The following is a 23,860-nucleotide window of genomic DNA, read 5'->3' as shown; positions in this document are numbered from 1 at the left end:
AATTGCTTTCATCAAAGACATTTATTAGTGAATTACCATCACAGATATCAAACTCGTTCGCCACAAATATGATTACTTCTCGTTACTTTAAAACAAACGACACCTGATACCATCAAGTAATTTGAACGGCAACTTGTTAATTACATTAATTCGGCGATATGATCTCAACAAGTGTAATTGAAGTGGATCACGACATGTTCGTATTAGAGGCAGCAGGCGCCCTAATCGACGCTCATTCCTCGTATTATAACGTGTAATAACTTCATGCACGATTAAATTAAACGGTTTAGAACTCAACGCGATGGTCTAAAAGCATCACTGCTCTAGAATTTTCTTAAGTGGTGTTTCAGTTTTACTGGGACATTCGCGCCGTATTCTGGATTGTTACTTCGACTCTTTTACTATTTTAGATGGATGAACACGAATTACTAGGAATCTGACTTTGCTAAAGAGCCATTATCAAAATTTATTAAGTTAAATACAAGCGAGTTTTTAAACGTGTCATATTTCTTAACCACGCTACGTTTATAAATGGTATTCGACAGAATGTTAGGCAATTTCCTCTAATTAAATAATCTCACAGGTCGAGGAGCGTCAAAACATCCTTAGCCTGAATACGAACGGATAAGAAATTCTCACAGCTAGTAACAATCGCGTTAAACAAGCCGTAACGTTTGCGTAGTAGCCAATTAGCTACAAGTCTTTGAAACAAGCTCAACACAGGTATGAAATTGTACTCTTGTAAAGGATGCAAAACTTTGCTACACACTTAGCATGTCTGAAACTACCCTTCATAGGAATACCGAAACTCTAGCGCAGTGAAGAATCAAATTGACTTCTGGACAATTCAATTAAGCTGCACGTTAAGTGCAAGTTTGCAAACAACCGTGCGAAGCTAGCCAAGTTTCCCAGAACAAGTTTATCAAAGAGATTGTAGCAGAACAAGTTAGCCTTCGTCGAACTGCCTTTATATTTGTATATACGTGGCTATGTTTACCCGCATCTTCACGGGAATGTAAATTCGATTTGTTTTGGCACACCTTTGCGTATACAAGACGTGTTATTGACGATCAAAGACCCTGACGATCGAGATATGTCGCCTTTTTGCGGATGCGTTGAGCCTTTGATGCCACTTGACGATTGACAATTTCTGATACTTTTTTTTAGAAGCCCCGCATTATGTTTCGCTTTTTGCAAAGCTTTCATTTAACTGTGCAAACAATACGAAGTCTCGCAATTTTCGGTGGTCTATTTTTGTTTTAGTATACATTATAATTAAAATTGAGCGAAATGTAATTAAGTAGAATTTATTATTCAGTTGTTTCACTTAACTAAAATTCATATTTTCATTTACGTCATGCTTGAACATAATTCTGTGTATAATTTTATTCAGTGAACATTTAAAAGGTTACGGCATACGTATACGAGGGACATATTCAATTTTCTTAGGAACGTGACTTATAGCGTGATCTTATTATGAGTAAGGGACACCGTCACTTTGAGTGTGGGTCCACATTTGTGTATAAATTGAATTAAAAGCATCCATCAATATGATTGACACGCGATTGTGTGTGCTTAACTCACCCTTTAAAGGGTGACGGTGACGTAAGGGTGAATAGTAGGTATATTTACCCACTCACTATAAATCTAAGTAATGACCAAAAGTCAAAGCATGTTGGCATATTTGCAATAATGCTTTCTTGAAAAAAATGCAGTAGTTAGTATAAACATTTCCTTTGAATAGATGTAAAGGTAATTTATTATTCTCAAGCGCTTTATCAGTCAGTAACCACATAAAGTAAAATAATCTTGCAGTTTTTAGTATGAGAGAATAGAACGCTGAATTGAGGAGGTAATATCCAGATTTTTACATCTCCTTAACCAAAAACTGAAGCCGTGAACGATGAAACTAATTTCAACTTTGCAGAATATAAGCTAATCTTCAAATACGAGAACTTGGTCCCTACGTTTTTCGGAGCCTACGAGTTTAAGCCTTGAATGCGATGTTAATGTAGGCAGCTCATATTCAAAGCCACTTTAAGTTATCTGAGTTAAACATGACTATGGGCGGAACTAACCTTAATTCAGTTATGAAGGCAATCTTACCGATGTCTCGGAGTAGGTAAGTGAACCGACGAATTAAATTATAAGGTTACCCTCACTGCTACTTCATCGAAATATTAAATTGAGCTTGCTGAATATCAATTGGGTAGCAAGTGGGTACCAACTACACAGGTACGATCCGGGACTGAAATAATACCCTCCCAGTTGACATAGTTTGATAGCATTTAGATTCCTTAAGGAAATATTTGCTGACGATTCCCGAATAAAAATGTATAAAGCGATTTTGGGAAATGATAAAATTGAGGTTGTATTTTTAAAGATATTCTATTTTTTGAAAGGTTAACATTACATTTCTAAAAATAGTACTCGAATAGACAGATGAATTGCTAAAGGATTTAGAAGACGATTTAGCAAGTGGGTACCTAACTGGTCATCAACATTTATCTAGTATTTAAGAACATCTTGTGATAAAATTAACGTGAGCATCTTAGCAACAAGAACTTAAGATTCATTATAATTTATTGCCTGACTAAAAGCTCGATCCCTCTCCAGCCATACAGTATGTACCGATCCTTTGATAATTGAATGGACAATTGTCAATCCCTACCATGTTAGTGTCCAATACATCCGTCCAGATTCTATACATGATTTAGAGTCCTGCATACAATCCTCCTGAGGTACCGCGGAGGTGTAATTCCGAATCAGTTATGTGGGCACATGACTGTGTATTATACTGCAAGTGGTTTGCATTGCAAAATCAACCGCTATTATATCGCATGTAGTAGTACAGTTTATAATGCAACATCACGAAAAGCTTAAAAAATATCGTATAAATTTAATTTCATGCAAAGGAATGGCTCTAGAATTTAATTTATACGCACTTACATAGAGATGTTACGACCTACTTAAAACCCCGACATGAATCGGCAACCTATTTTATGTGTGACCTAAAATAAATGATCCACCTTGTGGGAACAAGCAATGAAAAGACGGACATAAATTGACGGACACTGTGTCAAGGAAAATTACTCTATAGTCCCTTGACTGTAATCGAAACTCGACCTTAAACCGGGTAATCTTTTGTACATGCGAGTACAATGACAAATGGAACGAAGTTTTGCAACAACGAACATTTCATATGAATCGCGTTCAACCCGAAACTTACAATGAAACAACTTCCCTTTTATAAAATTAGTACGATTATGCCAACTGAACGATAAAGTACGAGTATGAGAGTGACTGTTATTATATGTGATGTAAAATGAACACGTGACTGGCTATAAAGTTAGAGTTCATAAGAGCACATTATCAAACTTTCGCCTTTCATAAATTCAGTGCTCCTTCGACGAGAGTTAAGTGAAATTTCAAATTACCCAACGATGCACTAAAGTGTATGGACTTGCCGATAGAGTAACTATGATGTAGGTATTCAGCAAAGTAAAAAGTTTGAGGTACTTATTCAAGTTATAGTGGGTGCTTAGTTAGGGTTTTATCATAACAAAGCTGTATGTAATGCAGGCAAGTTTGTTGCAGTATTTCACTCGGGTATTCTACTAATAAAAGCCACGTGGAAAAGTTAGGTGATAATTTGTTTGTTGAAATGATACTTCTTGCTAAGTATTTAGTTTGAAGAACTTAAACCTTTTTGCCATGTGTTTTTGCATACTTAAAACCGAATTCGAAAATGTTTGCTCTTTATTTTATCTCGGATTTTCGTACTTATCCGACTAACTTCGGTACGTAGTGTATGTAGTGTACACAAATGTTGATATATAAAAAGCATCTGCCAACATAATTGTGTTTGTATATTTTTTGGCTCGCAGTTCCAAAACTACTTACCAATTTTTGACAAATGAGATACATATCCATTACCGCACGTGTTTCTATTTTCCTCCAAAGTTTTGTTGTGACAGAAACACGTAGTGTCGTTTCTTTTTGTTTTGTTTATTTATTCTAATGAAACAGATAACTGGAGCAGGTTATTTCAAAGTTTCTTATTCAGAAACTAACAGTGTTGTTCGACAGACTCTGCCAATATACTCTAGTGACTTTTATTGGCAGCTATAATGAGATTTCTTATGAAGGTATTGCGGTTTCATTTCGAAAATATGGGTACACATTTCTCTATGAAAATATCTACGTGTTTCCAATCAGACGCGTCAAATACGCTCGAGAGCTAGACGAGAGTATTTGTAGATAAAATATAAGATTTCTAAATGGACACACGTTGAGTATACGTAATTATGTACATCGTAAAAGTTCAAGAATACTTGAGCAAAAGTATTCAAAGTAAATCATAATTTGTTTATAACTTCTCGCGATCCAGTTTACGAATTCATTTATCACTGTATTAAATATGGAGGAGGTCCGAAAATGTTTTAGACTGAGAACTTTTGAAGACAGAAGCTTCAAGAAAAATGTATTATCTTGACCTTAGCCTCAACTCGAGCAAAACAGATTTAGACGGAGTTTCGCCTGAAGTGTTTTTTGTGTCAATATAACAAAAAATAAGTTCACAAGTGCCTTTTTTATTCCCAGACACAAACAGTCTAAAAATAAAGTTCTTGGATAGGACTTTCAACTTACAATTTTTTTATATTTTAACTTATCACTGAGCCGCTTTGTCTCGTGATAAGGAGATAAAAGTCGATATAGTAACAAGCTTTTCATGTACAAAAAAGAAAATACAAAACTAAATAATTCCCGCCTAATTAGAGCTTCTTTGTCCCAGATAATACTCAATGAAAATAAGGAATCCCTTTCAATTCAGCAGAAATTCTAGGCAAAAGTAAGTATCGTATTAAATGAAACTAGCAACATATCAATAGATAACACGCAGTAGACACGTATCAGTGCGCCAGAATGTTGTGGTAATCCTAACATAACAAACACTTGGGCATACATTAAAGCGTTATTTGACCTACGCGTATTAGACCTAGGGTATTACGGTTATTTGCGAACGATAACAGCGCGGGTAAAGCTCATTAAAACGTTCCACCGCAGCCCGTTAGTTCAAAATTAGATATTTGTAGCATTGCCAGCGAGCGGTAATTAAATTTCGTGTGATTAACAAATTATCTGTGTTTGTTTGGAATTGGAACGCGGGAAAACTTCAATATACGTGAACACAGTTCAGAATGTGATACGGAAGGCTGTTTTAACTTAAGCGCTTTTGTTTGAAAATTTACAACAAATTGTCTATTTATTGCATACTACATTTTGGCGGCGAAAATATAAAATGAAGTTTTATCTCAATAAGTTTTATACAATTGATCTGTTGATAACGAAATAATAACATTTACATCTTAAAGCTATAAACAAAGAATATAAACCCATTTCTATCTTCCGTTCGCCAATTCAATCTATGATTCAGAAGTGATATCGCGGCATTGTTTCAAGCGAATTCCGAAATAATTTCAAGATTAAATTTCTTAGCAGCTTACGTAGTAAATTTGGAGTGAAGCGAAATTACCGGAGGCATTTGGCGTAATGCTCAATTTGTCGGGGGAACGACCCGCGCTGTCCTGGCTTCCCGCGGTGATAACAATACCTACTGGAATTACTTTTTAAAAATATTTTTTTTCCACTGTCCCTCTTCTGGGTGATTATTTTAAATTTACTTCTACAATCTGCGAGGAAGCAATTTGTTTTGTGCGATGATATCTGCGATATTTCTTATCAAGGCGACGCAATGTGCGGGTGAATGTTCTAAGGAGAGAAAACTCGTATATTGTATTTTTTATACGCGAACAACCCAAATCTGCTATCGATAGTGGCCATCGCTCATGAAATTTCTGGAATTATTCGCAGTTGTCAGAAAAACGTTGGGCAGCGGAACCCTTTTCATCATAATATAGAGGTCGAATTGTCTAAACCCCCAAGGTTTTTCTAGAGCCATCCAACGGGGCGGAAAGATAGAAGATAGTAATGACTGAAAAGGGTACCGAGTACCGAGCGTCCTTACATCAGGTCTTCGGGACCTTACTCAATTTATACTAATCCTTACTCAGTGGAATCTTTGAGAGCGTAACGGATAGGATTTTGCACTATCCAACCGTTTTTCACGAACTGTCTTTGTCTTTAGAATTAATGTATGTAGATGAGTTACCTTTTTTCGGGATAGAGTTGTATTAAACAAATGGAATGACGGAAACTATGTTAGTCTGGGGAATGAGTTGTGCCGTGAGATGGAATTCATTTAGCGCGCTGTAGTTAAACAGGATTGTTTTGTACGGGATGGTAATGACGCTGTATTTACGAATGGGTGAACAAAACAGTAATAACGGTTTACACCTAGAAGTTTTCTATTACGGCGAGGGAGTAGAAGTGGTTTATCGAAACTTGTGGAATCAGAGTTGCGTCTTGAGGGGCGTCAGGGCGGCATGCGGCAGGCGGAGACAAGTGCTGTCAATAACACACATCCGTTACTAATTGTCGCCAAAACTTTGTAAGCCACCGTAAAATACTGCAGTATTACGTAAAACTTCCGCCAATAATTTGATTGTGAAACGAACAAGTGCAACCAATTGAATTAGTCAAACAAAAGAGGCATAAAAACTAAATCAATTTAATCCGCATTGTCATTACGATGATTAATAGATATAAATAGTACATTCTTAGAAACTGAACAGGTGAATTTTAGATAAAAAGGGTAAAATACTGTTCTACTTGAGCTAGCAGCGGTTATCGCTATACTGTACCTGCTATTGTGAACACAAAGCTCTTTCTTGATCACGATAAGTAGACAGCTGGAAGTCTTAACTTTAGTCAAGCCAACTGTTTTATTCAATCTCATTGAGTGTTTATCTTTTTTAAGACAATAACGAGACTTCTATAAAGAAAGTAGCAAGAAAATGATTACTTTTAAAAAGCAGTTAGCAATGTTGACGTGTCGAACTACTGTAAATATTTACTTTTATGTATCAAATTTAGAGCCAAACGAGTCATTTGGTTGATACGAAAAGGTGATAATCGTGATAAAATGCAATTCAAACTGTTTGTATTTTCATACTGCACGGAGATTGCAAGTTTTTTGTCCCAAAGTATGTTAATAAATGCAATTTCTTTTATCTATTTTTCGTGTCGACGAAAGATCAATTAACTCATCAGAGTACCGTCAATTAAACCGCAACCCCTTATTTACGACCAGTTGTAATCTTAAAAAGAGCGTAACACTGATACGTGGCTGTAATTATCCAACTACTGCATGCAACATGTTCTTTAACAAATATAATTAAGCAATTCATCAATATTCTATCAACACTTCACAGTATTCTGACCTATATTGTCCATGTTTTTAAAGTCTAGAGTTCTTTAAAGTTTGTTGATTGCGTAGCTGTCACACATATGTAGTAAAGTGTTCGTGGTCGAGCAGTGTGTAGTGGGGGCTGTAAAAATGTCCTGTATAATAGAGAATGTGAAGGGTGCCTTTAATTAAAAGTCCAACCGGCGGTCCTTGCCGAACAATAAAAACCATTCGCATCGAATGGTTAATAGTTTTTTCTCTTTCATTAACAAGCACTTTAAATTCCTTGACTCTTGTTTGCTTGTTTTGACTTTTAGGTTTTTTCGATTCATAGTTAATTAATATAGGGTTTTCAAGTGGAACCAAATCAATAACTGGTGTATTGGATAATTTTGTACAATGCGTTCCGTTCATGTGTATTCACACAGTGTAGTGGTTTCATAAGGTCCGTATTGTTTGTGGATACAAGATAAATTAATAATAAGTTACCATTATACAATGAACGCTTATACCTAATCGTAGCTTAAAATTCCAAAATCGTAACTTGAATAAAGTGCTTTAGTTTAAAACGTAGCCTATTTTTCATGTTTACTTTCTTATCACTGTACCCAATTATTTATATTATCAGCTTGCCTGACTATTCAAATAATTGAATGAATACAATTAATCTCAAACGCTAAAGATACAATGTTACCTTGAAGCGAGCTTTACTTGTTAATTGTAGAGTACAGTTTCACAGTCCAGTGATCGTGTGCGGTAGGCGGTTACGAACGGTATCGGCACACCTTCTGCCACGTCTCGAGACAGACATACGACTAAATACAAGTATATATATACATATGGAGATATATTATGTACTATTTGGTTCACGTGTTTGTTGCTATGTGGTGTCAGAAAGTTATGTCAGAAAATATTAGCTACGTTTGTTGATTATTTGACGTTATGTTCATTAAAATGAAGGGATTTAACAATGTTCAGTTCAATTACATGCTTTGAAAATATGTGTAAAGAAAAATAGAATATCCTTTTAAATTTATGCACGATTTTTTAAATTGTTTGCTACTTCATAGTCGTGACTTTTGAGCTTTCGGATTGCTCGACTGTGTAATGTGTCTTTCAATGCTTAAAGAGAAACAGTTAACTTGTGATATATGAATGTTAGTAGATTTCTGTAGACTGTCGTCAGTCAACCAATAAAGTGCATCATTATGATTTGCATTGAACAAAGTGTAGTGGATTTAATTTCGGCGCGGAACTAATATTATTCCTCTTTAAAGCATGCTGTTTCTTTAGTGTACAATATTTGCCTTTTGTTTTCGTAACTCAAAAGGTCTCTACATAATCTAGGCATCTATGTTTCCACGTTTGCATTCACCCAAAAGAGATTTCAGTGTATTCATATTTTTGCCGACATTAGTTACTAATCCACGCTGTACGAAACAGAAACATGACGTTTACAGAGAGTAACATATAATACAAGCAACAGAAACAATATCCTCGCATAAATTTCGCACCTAACTACTTAGTCTAAAAGCTACACAAATATGAACAAGAACAAAACCTAAGCTTCATATTCAGTTTAACGTTGGCGAGCAAAAATAGACCACGACGTGTACTCCCACAGATTAAGATTTCTAACTAAAATACAAACAGACTAGCTCTAGAAGTTTGCTAAGGCTGCGTGCCAAGGAATTGGTTTAGATAAATTAGGAGAAAAGCTATTGCGGGGTTAGATTGAATTATCGAGATACTTGTTTCAAGATATTTCTTTTATAATGTAAGATGAGTCTGTCGACAATGTATGCGACTACCACGCAGAGTTCTCGAGTTCGATTTACGATTCCAGGGTCGGGGCAAAGACCCGTGGCCGGTAAATGGCAATAGGCTCGCATCAATATACATGGATCTAAAATAGATAATGCCAAAACGAGGGTGTATTTCTTACATCTCCGCCTAAGTCGCCGTATTTATCATATACACACATCAACACTGTCTAGGGATATTTTGTATTTACTCAATTATCTCAAAATTTATTAAAGATAACATGCAACATGTATATATTTCTATTAAGCCCATTTATCTGACTATACTTCAGAATAAAAAAAAACCTGTAATTATTCTGCGTTAGCAATTTTATACTCAAATAAAGAAAAAACTAAAATATTGGTAAAACTAACAATGAATGTTTTTCTTCAGAAAATGTGAAAAATAAGAAAAAAATATTGTTTTTAGCAGTTTTCTGAAAAATCAGTAGTCTATAAAGCTATCTATGACATTTATAGCAGTCCTGCAGCGATTTTTCATAATTTGGATAGAGTTATCCAAGTCTTACTGCGGTATATTGTCCCCGGTCCGGCTAAGATGCAAAAAAGTGGCTCTTCCGTTGCAATGTTCGCAGGGAAATTTCTCAAAGCTCTTCTTTGGGGCATACTCCACGCGTGCTCTATGGGGTTTAGGTCAGGTGATTGAGCGAGCCAGCTTAAGACCGATTTGTCGTGTTCCTGCAACCATCTCGTCACCGCTCTTGCTGTGTGCGGACGGGTGTTATCGTGAATGAGGGTGAATTCTTGGCCCATTTGAAGTTTAAGGGGGTAGATTATCGGCATTAGCACCTCATTACGGTATTTTTTAGCCGTAATGGTGTTTCTGACCCAAACGCGGTCTGTTCCTCCACCGAGAATAATTTCCGCCCAAACCATCATTCTCTCGCCGTGCTATGAATGGACTTCCTGAGGATATTGCAGGCGGCTATCACGACCAGAGACTCGCCAAACACGTACTCTACGTGAATCGAAATGAAAACTGAACCGGGACTCATCGGTAAACAGTAATACAGACTACGGGTTATCATCCCAGAGCAAAAGTACAGGGAACCCACTCTAGTCTTCGTCCGCGATTTCCTCAGCAGAGTGCTGGAGTACGAAGCGGTCTGCGAGCGTGAAAGTTATCTTCATGCAGCATTTTCCTCGCAGTTTGGTCACTCACAAGCAACTGGTGCTCTGACTGGAGCCTCCGAACCAACTGCATGGCCGTAACATTTGGTTCTCTTTTCACGGCAATTTGCAAAAATCGGTCTTGTCGATAAGTGGTTATTCGCTTTCCCCCTGGATATCTTTCAACCACTTCACTAGTAGCACGGTAGGATGACTATAACCTAGATATCACGTTTTGTCTTGTTCCAATCTCGTCAGCAATACTCCGTTGAGCAGCCACAGCGCAGAGCATGCCCACTGCCCTTAGCATTGCTTCTCTCGTTATATAGCGCCGCAGCATGATGCACACAATTGATTTAACTCGAAATTAATCGATAACTTGTTATAAAACTTAAATCTGGCACAAAAAAATATCCCGATACTACAGTTGTTAAACAAAACTTGCGGACTTCGCAACCATTATGCCGCGTAATTATTTTATTTTTAATTATTTTTTAAAAATTCAAATTTAGAATCATCCAAAAAGGTTTAAAAAATAGTCTTTCATCAAAAGATTTTCAAACTGGCCAGTATTTTTTGAGTTTAAGAACTTTATACAAAATATCCCTAGACGGTGTTGATGTGTGTATATGGAACGTTATTTTTAAATTGTAATCATTGACAAAACTCATCACTCGCTTATAAAAGTACATACCTACAGCCTAAACACTATAAAAATACAGTGCCACTATTTTATAGATATTTTTTCGGTGTGTTCAGTAGAGGCGCGGGTTAAGACAAACTTGGCGTAGTAAACCAGTAGGAGATAATAACGGTGGTCATATTTCACCAAGTGAACCCCGATGAAACAGGGCGGCACCTAGACATATCGCTTTGATTTATTAACTGTTTAACTACCCTTAAAACTAACACTCCAAAACTGATATTGGGGAAAACGCTCGTTTACGATATTGTCTTTTATAAAGATAATGTTAGGAAAAAGCGTAGTTAGAATTAGGTTTTTTATCAGAAAAACCTAATAGAAACTTTTTGTTGATTTCGAAAAAATTCGGGTTCATTGCACTAGGTCGCAATAAGCATCTATGTTAGCATATAGGTATTTTCCATTAAAATAGAAAATATGGTAATAATTAGGTACGGCTTTTTACATCAATAAATTTTCATTAAGTTATAGATAATAGAGGACACGAGTATGAGACATAGAATTCTCATTGATAGAGAGTAGTTGTCCTCCATAAAGCAAAAAAACCTTAAATTAACCAAACAAAAATTTTCATTTGTCATTCCGCAAATCACTTAGTAAATGTTTTATCGAATTAATCAGCTTGTCAAAGCAGACAACTTGATCCCGCCGAACATTCGATTGAAGAACAAATACTTGAGGACATCAAACGCTAAACAGTTCTCGAGGAAGGTGCGGATTTAATAAGCGAACGTCGACTTCGGATTCGTCCGCCGAGTTCCGGCTCACTGCCTACAGCTGTGACAAATTGCATCTTAATTCAAACTGATTAAAGCAAAATAAGAGTGAGGAACACTCCAAAAGTTTCATTATGTCGAATTCAGCCGGAACATACGTGTGCGAAGCAATACTGTACGGAATACATTACTGGCGGAACGCAATTTGTCCCGACCCTACAATTTATGTGTAGAACACGCTTTATGCAAAGGAAGTGACGAAAAAAGGAGCACAACTTTACCGCTTCGCGTAATGAATATACGCAACTCACTTATTACGAGTGAGTCGATGTACATAATTAATTTTTGCGATGGATGCTACGGTGAAACTCGAAGAGAATCACTGTAAACCTATCATAAGTTTAAATTAGCAACCCCCACGGTTAGAGAGAAAACTCGTTAAAACACAGCGCAAGCTTTTGTAAGATTATAACTTTGTTACCCGAACATACCTACTCGCGTAACTCATTTCTGGCAAAATGAATTGACTTATTGACAGACATGAAGAGCTTTAATAACAGTAAAATTTCGTAACGTTTTGAACCCGCAAGCCGAGTAAGGTTGGCTTGTTTTACTTACGAGTACATACGGCTCGGGCGCGTTACACAATATTCTCAGTCTTGCTATCTCGGTAATCTAATATTCCTGAACGCATAAAAGCTGACTAGGATATTATATAGTACTTAACTCGTAGAATAGTCGGATGTTCCTCTTAGGCTCCGTATAAATTTAATCGCTTAGTAAACTTCGGCTAAGTAAGTTCTGGTATTAAGTTAATTCTACGGATGAATAAAATTAGCGGAAAACAATTTAAACTTTATGTTTTCTTAGCTTCTATAAAATTCAATACGCTACCTTTACAACTTAGAATAACTACCTTGAATAAATGTTGTAAAATTAGTTCTCAGTTTCAGGACCTTAATAGCATTTTGATGACCACACAAGATGTTATATAAATATTTCAAAAGAGTTATTAAATAAATACCCATACGGTGCTGCAGTAATTGCACAATTAAACCTCAATTTGCTATAATAACATTGTCATATTAATATGTATGAATATAAACTCCATTCTAAAATTGCTGGATACTTTAACTGGTTCCCAATGATCATAAATAACGTCCCACACATTTGTTTAGGAATTTACGTAGTCGGACAATTTAACTAGTGGGGTACTTAAACTATGTTGATTAACAAAACTAGTTTTTTGAAAGGAACTTTACGATGGGTTTATTGTGACATAATATCGTGTGTTATATGTCCATATTTTCGTTTTGATAGTTCGGTGTTAAATTTTGATGACGTGACGACGTGTCAAGCATTTTTGACACGATAATCTTCATAAGCTTTTCACTACAATGGTTTTAAAAAATATATAAACTTAAGCCTTATTGCGGCAACATATCGCTATAAAATTTCAAAATCACCGTACGTTATTCAAAACGACCCTTCAACGCATCCCAGTAGATTGCATCGCGAAAATCCCAATAACCACATTAAAAATAAGCGTATGTAAACAGCTGAAGCGTCCATAAATAACAGAGAACGATTAACAAACCGACACATAGTACAGGGGACCGTAATATATTCACTGGCTGATCCCAATTTGTCTGACCTAACGCAATATTGGGCGCTACTGATCCCGTCCACTATAACTCGCCATATCTGTACTGTAAAACTTTATCTACACTACTGAGGGACCTATCTGATGTTTCAACTTTGAATAAATACTAAAGTTGAAACGATAGCAAAGTTACAATCGATTTTGTAGGCCGTTTGGTTTTATACAAGAAATTACTATTTTTATTTGATTAAGTGGTTAAGTATAGGTATATCTAAATGTTTAATTAACAATCTACAAAGTTTAAATAAAATAATTCGGAATGATTGATCTCAAAAACAGCTATGTGACTGACGAGTAAAGACCAACCGAAACAAGGTAATAAACCTAAAAAAGATGACATCTTTTCGAAACATTTTTTTATTTTTCAAAAAGGATATTTTAACAAATAAAACAGCACTATTTCTTATTAAGTCTAAGAAAAGTGGAAACATTTACCGATTCATAGTTTTTATTTGAGTTAGCAAACAAAGTGTGGTGGAGTTGTTTTAAAGTAAAAGTTGGTCTGTGCTTCAGCTTAGCGGAACATTCCTGAGATCTAGGAATTAAATTGCAGTTCAGTTCAACTGTAATTAGGGTTATTCCATTTGGATTGTCCGATTAGTTCAACAGTTGAAACTTTGACTAGAACATAATATATGACTTCTGAATAAAAACTCTCGTTTGTTCGACGACATGTGGTTCGGTTACCGCTTGTAAATGATTCAAACTTATTTTAGTTTACGAGTTCTTTTAAAATGGTTGTTACATAGTTACATTTTTTGTTAAAATATGAAACAACGAAATAACTACTGTTTTGTATTGTATATAAATTAGGCACGCCATAAAATGTAGCTATTAAAAAAAAACGGTTTCCGAAATTTTGTTAACAAATATTTTCAAATAACGCAGTGCGGAATAACTTTTTGGTAAATTCCATATATTTGAGGTTTGTTCTATCAGCAGTTTTTCGGTGCATTTTGAAAATATTTTTTGTTTCAAAAAACAAAATGGAAAACTCATAAAGTCTTGCGTACTGGGAACGTAACGCACTAAACGTCAAATATAAAATCCAATATTTTTCGCCAGTACCGTTGAGCGTTTGAAGAATTTAACGTATGGAAAGGTTTTGTGCACTCGTACCTTTGTGGAGTGCGTATAGATTTTTAATTAAGTGAGGAACAAACAGGGAAAGAATTACATTGAGTGAGCATTAAAAATAGTTGTGCAAGTGTACAGTTTGTGGCACAAACGCAAGTGTGGCTTCGTTGAAGTTTCAGACGATTCAGCTGGTTAAATTGTTTTCCCATTTGGAAAACGGACGGCACATTCCCAGCCTCAGCTAACGTCCGCATATTAAGCGAATAATTGGATTAAAACTTGTTCATTGAATTATTTCTTCGTCTTGCTGTGAATAAATCTTAATTTTAACGTTATTTTATTACGTTGAATATTTGACGAGTTGCTATCAAGGGGAATATTGTAGAAGTGTACAAGTTGATCAAAATATTAGAAGATAATTGTGTTATTTGTGATCGACATCTCTAATAACTAAAACCTTGAAGGGTGACTGGTGCTTATTGGTTATTTTATGTTTATATTATTTTGAGATAAACATTTTGTTTTTAAATGTACATTTCTGAATGTTGTATCACAAAAGCTTTAGTTTACGTCTGCTGGCTTTAAATACTAATAAACATTTCTCTACACACTAAAGTTAAACAACTATCATAAGGCGCATTCCAGCCATAACAATAACAACGTTCATAAATCAAGTCCTATATTTACACCAGCAGAAAAATCTAGAAAGAAAGAAAATTTCAACGACGACATTTACTTTAAACAGACTAGATGGAATTCAAAAACAATCCGGCATTTCTCGCATTTAAACGCGGGTATTCGAAGCACCTCCCTATTGTCTAGCCGCCGTTAGTATCCTTATAAATTGGAAGACATTCACAATAATTTAGTGGGCATCTGCCAACATTTATGTGCGCTACCTGGCCGAATGGACTTGGAATAAAAATGTATCATAATATAACATATCAAATGTAATGGAAGGGTTAAACATTGTTTAGTGTAGTTATTTATAAAGACAGTGGTTTCCTCTTCCATTAGCAGTTTCGGAATGTTTTCATAGCCCTTTTGTAATCTGAACGAGTTAAATTTGTGGTCAAATTGAAATCCAGTATATTTCTGCTTGAGGAGCTTTCGGCTAGACCTTCGATAATTGGAATTCAGTTAAATCACAAGTGATCCCATTTCCCACGATCCTACTTGAGATCTCAATCTCAATCAATAATTATAAGGTTGGAATTGATTTTATTTGTTACTGCCTAAAATTTCCGAACAATGACCTTGTTTCAAATACTTTAGAAACGTAATTGCCCACATAATTATATTGTATGAACTTATGTTTGTACAGAAGACTTATTTATGAAGGTTTTTAGTCGAAAGTAATAATCGATCATATCCCGTGAGGAGATTTCCTCAATATCGAAAATCAAAGTATAATACAGGCACGTGGAAAACCAAAAAAAATGTACTAGAAGGTAATACTCGTGAATTCGTAGAAATGGTCTGATTAGAAATTTAAATAGATGTTATATTTAACTACGCAAAAGATTTTCTTTCGAAAACATTTATCATGAATATTATAATCTGAAAAACAAAAAGTAACAAAGAACACAAAAAAAAATATGAAAACATAAATCATAAATATTGTAATTGAATTAAAGATACAATGAAGGGAAACTTTTTTAAGTTAATAAAAAAATAATATAAACAGGCTGACCTAGGCTCAGAACTTTCTTTAATAAGTATAAAGTTCTGAATTAAATATCGGACTAAATTTGCACGGTTTTTTAGAGGCGTCCCGAGAAAGAATATTAAGCGTTGATTTGCTTTTCGTACAGTCAGCATCAAAAGTATTAACGGTTATGTACAACTGCAGAATATTTGGTGTCTCATTCGAATCACTCTAATTGACTCCATTTTTGAACTGTTTTGTGTGTTCTATGGTTCATTTGTACTTATGTATTTTATTGTTACCAGAATACTCACAATATTACGGTAAATATTTTCTGTCAATTGTTCAAGGTTAACGAAACAAAGAACATAAATATTGGTGTATTATTTTACCAATTATATATATCCCGCTTTTTCTTTGTTGGCAAATATGTATAATCAAATATACAAACCATTACAGTAATATACAATATATTATGAACAGTTACTGACTAGGCTCAAATATAATCAATATCACTGTACCACTTTTTGTCCTCTTATGAAAGTACTACAATAGAAACTAAATAGAAAAATCTCAGACAAATCTAGTGCTACCTTCCATTATTACACAGCAAGAGGACAAGAGCTTCGCGAGTTGTCAAGAAAGTTTTATTTCACAGATATTGGACTTTAAACATGGATTCACAAGTCGTATCAAACTACAAGCGTTGTCTCGATATATCAAGTGCCAAACACTGGACGCGATTGACACTCGCTTGAAATCACAAAGGAAATAGTTGAACAAAGCTATTCCTCTTTTCAAAGCTTCGAGAAAAATTGTCTTTTCGAATCCCAGTGCAGTATAAAGATACAAAAGCTTGCAACAGATCAGTAGAATGACTACAGTTTTAAGTAACGATAGTCGTTAGAAGCCACCTGGGAGTATCCGACTCCGTACTCCCGTCAAACGGCAGGACACCCGGGAACACGGCAATTCCGAATCATCGGCTCCAACACAATGAGATAGACGCTTTTAGCGGAATTAAAACGTGCGATGGACTCTATACATGTTTTATTGATATTAATGGTGCACCGTTGCACTGCGAAATGTGTGTATTTTTGCGGTTGAACCTCTAGAATCAATTGAATGCAATCACGTGGAAAATGAATACCGATGAACAGCTTTATAGAAAATATGTGAACCTGAAAATAAAAATAAATATTTGCATAAGCGGCGAATAACCGTGTTAATACAGCACATAATCACCGATGATTTAAAATTGAGTCATCAATATTAACATACACGTCATTATCATGTTTTTTCACCTGTTTCAAGTGCAATAATTAAAAGTTTTGCGAGCGTGTTCATTAAAATTTTAAACAGAATATAATGTACGGTTGGATGATGAAACGTATGGCTGGTCATTTGAGCTTTAAACTGATTATTGATGAAAATTCGATTCTGTTTCGGACGCAGAGCCTCCCTCCGCGGTTGGTTACCGATTTGCTGACGCACATACAGTAAATAACAGCATTTAGAAATTAATTCGTTGGTCAAATGTTTACCAGTGTTGAAATATATGGCTGTCTTTCTACTAAAGTGGATAGTGTGGAACTTAGTAACTTTACTTGCATAAAACAGTTTGTTTGTAGTCGACTTAAGTAAATCTGTACTTAGGATTTGTCACTCGTAACACCTGAGTAGGAGAGCTTTTGCTTACATTTGTATTTGAATGAAGTGCATTTGCCCCAAGTAAATATACAGTTTAGTATTTTATATTAAACTATTCTCACTTTGTTTGTTACAGGTATTTCACAATCTTGCTGTGAATTCAAGAAGTGACTTGCTGTGGAAAATAGAAAACCTTTTGAAAGGTAAGTTTTCTTTTATGACGGTACTATAAACTAATACAAATTACAACCGTAAGTGGAGTAAAGGAGTACTTCTCACACGAAGATCTATAAGATTTCATAGAAAATAATTTCTTCATCAGACATTGAACAGATTAGGCTAGGCTCATAGTTTTTATTGCTTTTATAAAACAAATAAAAGTCAAACTCGGATGAAAATATAAAGCTTACACGGATTGTGACACCGAAATGAAAACCGGATAAAATTGTAAAACAAATTAATTTTCATTAATAGCAAACGCTCGCGGCTTTACTCGCGTAAATCAGATACAAGCATATTTTAAATCATAAACCGCCGTGTGATTTGTGTTAACAACTTTTGTACGCGTTTTAAAATCCAATGCTTTCAAATGAGATAATATATTTTATAGTGGTGATTTGTACGGTGTCATTGTACTGGTTTTGTTCTATACATTATTATTTTATGTTATAAACGACTACCTGACCGCGCAACTTCGTTTGCGTCACATAAGAGAATCATAATTTTCCCCGTTTTGTAACATTTTTCACTGGTACTCTCCTCCTCTCCTCGCCTTCCTCGATAAATGGGCTATCTAACACTGAAAGAATTTTACAAATCGGACCAGTAGTTCTCGAGATTAGCGCGTTCAAACAAACGAACTCTTCAGCTTCATAATATTAGTATAGATTAGTATAGATAATATATTTTATAGTGGTGATTTGTACAATGTCATTGTACTGGTTTTGTACTACATGTTGTTATTTTATGTTATAAATGATTGTGATATGGTAATTGCTGTAACTGAATATTAATGTGGGTTTGTCATTTTTTTCAAACAGTTTTAGTCTCTGTATAATTTTAGGATATAAATGGTTTGTACTAAAAAGCGTTTTCAGTTGGGGATAAGGTTATTTAGATAGAGGTTTACCAATTTATACTTGAGTCAAATTATTGAAATTCTGCGCAGTACCTACAATTGTATAAGATTTATGGCAAAAACTGAATACTACGTAAGTATTTTAATAGTTGTCCTAAAACGGCTAGATAAGATAAAATTTCCTCTTATTTATACAATTAAACTAACTTCGTCAGTTATTTTACACAATCACTATCAGCAAAATAGCGTAGATAAATAGTGATTGTTATTCTAAAATATCACTATCTAATATATTGCACACGAAAATGTAAACTGCTAGTCTAAATTTGCAACAAAACAATGCTTTAGTTACTTATGTTGAATGGCACGAACTTGTTAGTTGAATGTCCCGCTGCGACCAACCGACCGTGACGCTTCACGCTCTAGCGCCATTTTTTTTATCTGTGCCAAAGTTTACAATTAATCTGACAATGCACCGAAAAATTACTCTATTAATTAAAAAAAGTTAGTAGTGTTCCACATTTGGAACCGGCAAAACAAATTAAAAAAGATTTTGCAACTTTTTATTTCCTTTTTTGAATAAAAAAGAGACGTGACGAATTTGAGATACGAATAAACTTTTTTTATATTTAAAAAAAGAATAAGTAATAAATAAATTTTAATGATAAAGATAAAATCCGATTAATGTTTTTCATTTTACTGTTGTCAATTTATGTTATAGGTAGACAGAGAGCTTTCCAAAATACACAAGCATTATACGAGGGCGTTCGGGCAGAAATAGTAGAACAAAAGGGCGAGTCCGAAAAGTATTTTGAGCACGTACATCCTGCGCCCCGAGATGTGGCCAACGGTGACTTTTAATTAATTTTGGAAAATTCTATCGCTAATCACGACCGGGCCCCACTAACTGCGACACCATTATTTTTTCTGCAAATGCGTTTTTGTCTTCCATTTATCTATTTACAGTATCACGATTTGTTCAGGTATCTATTTCTTCAAATTGTCCTACTTTAACAAATCTAATAAAATCTATAAATGTTTTTGTAGCGTCTCGACCTTTTTTCTGAGAAAGTCTATAATCTTTATTGAGTATTGCCATTTTTGTAAACACTGACGATAGAAAGTCTATAAGAACGTCTGCAAATCTAGAAAAACATAAAAAAAGTTGAAAGCAATACAAAACTCTCTGTTATATTGAATATCATATATTATGTTATCTTCAAAAGAGTTTCATTAACCGCACCTATTTGGTTACAACTCGAAAATAATGTTTCACACAATTTGTTGAGGCTTCATCTTTTAACATGCAACTTTGTATTAATTAGAAAACAAGATTAAATTACTTCAACACATTCATTTAGCTAATGAAACAAGATAGCCTTTATCAAATACTGCGAAATGAAGAAAATATGTCGGCCCTTCTTTGAAATGAAGGCTGCCTTTGCGTTTAATTTATTTTGTAGATGAATTAAAATTCAGACGGTTTAGGAATTAGGTTCTTGTAGGTATTGAGGTTTTAGTCTAAATTATGGGATTGGTGTCTAGACTCCTTATCTGGTTTGAATGGCGCGATAAGGTGTAATTTATGTCCGTTTTCATTTTCTGCTTGAGTCGCTTTGGATAGTTTCATTTTGAGATAAATAGTCTTTATTTTGAAAGTACATTTTACAGACAAGAATACTTATTTAGAGTATCTGTACCCACCCCGGGATTAACGTCGGAAATTGGACGGATCTACCAAATTACCTTTATTGTAATTAAAAAGACCGCGTAGGTGTAATCAATCAGACTTAATCTATTTGCAAACGTTTTGTGACCTAAAACAGTATTTCTGTTTCTCGTTATGATTAGATCTTAGCATTGTTTTGTTGTCAATATTATAAGCTATTACTAATAAGGCTTATTTCATCACTGACGTGTTAGATAACCTAGATCATAAATAAAATTTCAAGCCTAATAATTCTAAGCTAGAGGCGGGGAACTTACGAACAAAAGCATTTGAATTGTTATTCATCATTAATATCAAGCAGCAAAACATATCTCGAAATAAGACAATGGAAGCAATATAAAGATGATTAATTAAGATAATCTCAGTTTATTTTATTATCCGTTGTACTAGTGTGTCTCTCGCAATTTATAGTCGGGCAGGGGTGTATCTTGTCGGTCGCTATCAAATAAATGAGCCCGTTCGGTTTGATACATGCGAATGGGGATCGGAAAATACCCGCCAACAAATAAAACGAATCAAACAACTATAAAGGCAGCTACTGAATCAGTGAACTGATGCGGAGGATCGACTATTTTGTTTAAAAACTCGACTAATTACTTTATTTCACTTCATTTTGTTCGATTTTATGAATCGATTTTTATTCGAATTGTACGATTGTATAGTAAATACTGGAATTTTGCATAAAATAAGCATTGGAAAGCAACTGCAGTGCCGTGTAATTGCGTGAGTACACGTGTCAGTATCGGTTTTCAGTTAGCACTATTGGGTTTCGAGTATTTGACATCTCTAGTTCAAGTTCTACACGATGCGAGGCCTTTGCAGCGCGATAGTTGTTTGAATTTTTAACAATAGCTTTTTTTTTCATTAGTTGCGTATGGTTTTTATTTACATGTAACTTTAGGTTCTAATGGCTTCGATTGCCAAGAAAATAAAATACTGAAATTATTCTGTAGTTACCTATGACAATTAATAATATTTCTTAATTTTAACAATATGATTAGGAACGAAATAATGAAACGAATATCAAGATTGGTTTAGTAAAAAGCAGAAAATGGGAGAAATAGTTTTTTGATGTTTATAAAACACCTACTTCAAAAAAATACTAATTTTCCTACGTAATTTTCCCAATGTACTGTATCAAACAAGTAAATCTGTAAAGCTGTCAAAAATCTAGTACAAGTAAGTAGAAAGTTTTATCAAAATAGCCGTAACAAAAGTGCGACACATTTCATTTCAACGTTAAATTGAGTCCATTCCGTTCGACACAAACATATACATACAAAGTACGTACAATACATTTTATTTCAACATAAATTTAATTCTGAACGAAATACTTCATACGGTTCGCAATTTCCGCCCCTTAGGTTTGGGAATGGCGATCTAAAAAGTGGAAAGCCATCGACAAAGCTGGCTGGCAATTAAGAGCACTATTCATTCAACCGGTGCGCGCCCATAAGTTTGAACCTAACCCTTTATCGCCGCTACGTTTGCCGGTATTTTGCACACGCTTCACGCATAACTCTGCTACAAAATACTGGTCAACATATTGAGCCTTATCTCATTTCTACGAAGTATTTTAAATAAACATTTCTACTTATGTTTAAGGAAAACTGTTTCTACGATGTCAGCTTGAATGTCGAGAATTTTTGTCTGAATACGGGATACCACGTTTTATTTTGAACTGGACATTTATACACTGGTTCGCCTAAACTGAATAGGGTCAACCCTACTACTAACAGAGTCCCGAACAGTTGGTACAAATGTCTGTAACTCGCACATCAAATTAGTAAACGCGTGCTAGCTTTAATTTTTGGGTCCAACGCAATAAAAACTTATCGGGGCGTGCCGTAATAAACGCAAATTAATTATTATTGGGTGGATCCTCTACTTTAAACTATAAACTAAAGCTGTAACTACTGGTTTATATGCCGTGCGTGAATTACAACTTAACTTTTAGTAGCTATCAGTAATTCAGGTAGATTTATGACCGGTCTTGAATAGAATACCTGTGGGCATTGTGTAATTTTATAAAGGTAAATGAAGTTGATCATTCTCCTGATTAGTTCGTCGCAAGCACGGCTATTTGACTACGCCTACAGGGACCATTAGGTTTCACTCAATTACGGACCCGAAACGAATCCAATTTCTTTCTAACTTTCCGATCACCGATTACGCAATATTGTCATTATATTATAATGCCTTCGAGAAAAGGAACGATAAAGTAACTAAATACATAAATTGTACACTTTAAAGATACAATAACACTGTTATAAAATATTTCTATTTTGTAGTGGACGTGAGTTTCTATTCGCCTCGAACTAAAAATAAACCAAAACCTAATATTCGGAACACTACACCAAACGGTCCGTGTAAAATATTCGTGTAATACAGTCGCTTCGTAAGGTTACAGTAGCGCACGCTCATCCCAAAGTTTGGACCACAAATAGTTTGAGGCAAATCGTGCCGCCGACACACAGGGTTATTGCGATGCACATTGCGACACCTGTATCTGACACCACAGGACTCAGCATCACAATATTACACTTATTGTACGTACACACACTCAAGCAACGTTTTGAAACGATTGAAAGTCATGTGTGCTTGTGTGTGTGAGGGGTAGGAAAATTAATCATTTCTCTGTGGGTAGCAGGTCCCGAGTCCCGCACCTCATAGCAGTATTGACAATTGCGGTTCATGACAAACGGTTACATGTTTCGAGTAAGTGTACGTTTACACAGATTGTCGCTGAGAGCTTTAGTGACGCTTGTTTTTCACACATAAATTTTGATGTCAACTGGTTAAGGACTAGCGAACCGTTTTCATAGACCGGGGATAGATACTATGAAACAGCTAGAATACAGGAAGGCACTTAAATGGAACAAAATATGGGATATTTAATGGGACAACGCTTTAGCGTTTATTTATTAAATGTAAGTAAAAATAAACCGTGGATGTCGTTAGTCTAAATAATACCTAGTTAGGAGAAGTAAAAGTAACTTTAAAGAGACAATAACATGTTCAGTTTCCTCTCAGTTTATATAAACAGATCCTAAGCTTTCCCTTTCTAATACAACAATTTAGAATATAAATAACAAAACACGATCACAAAGTAAATTATACCGCGGATAGTTTGAGTAATTCATAGTACACAAAGATACATAGTGGACATTCAATTAGGGCGTATTGTCGTCGGATGGCTGTGCCAGCAATATCTACGCCGACTGCTTCATAATGCTAGTTATTAGCTCCGTTCAGTTTATCGCTCCTTGGCACAGAATTGCAAGTAGAAGAATACATAAAATAGTACTTCATAATAAGCAAGGAAATGTAGACAGCATCGATTTATAATGGTAT

At 35.0% G+C, this 23,860-nt stretch overlaps 1 protein-coding gene across 3 annotated transcripts in view; it reads left to right on the top strand.

Annotated features, from left to right (window-relative positions):
• Positions 1-23,860, top strand: part of IRSp53 (Insulin receptor substrate 53 kDa) — a 166,169-nt gene that overhangs the window by 64,125 nt on the left and 78,184 nt on the right. For all 3 annotated transcript variants that reach the window (XM_076117514.1, XM_076117512.1, XM_076117515.1), the window contains exon 2: positions 17,836-17,902. The gene's annotated coding sequence lies outside the window, so the exon portion shown is untranslated. The remainder of the gene's footprint in view (positions 1-17,835; positions 17,903-23,860) is intronic.

The sequence above is a fragment of the Anticarsia gemmatalis genome, chromosome 8, assembly GCF_050436995.1.
Source record: "Anticarsia gemmatalis isolate Benzon Research Colony breed Stoneville strain chromosome 8, ilAntGemm2 primary, whole genome shotgun sequence".
Lineage (NCBI taxonomy): Eukaryota > Metazoa > Arthropoda > Insecta > Lepidoptera > Erebidae > Anticarsia > Anticarsia gemmatalis.
Note: the sequence above shows the minus strand (reverse complement) of the source record. Positions and strands in the feature narration are given on the sequence as shown.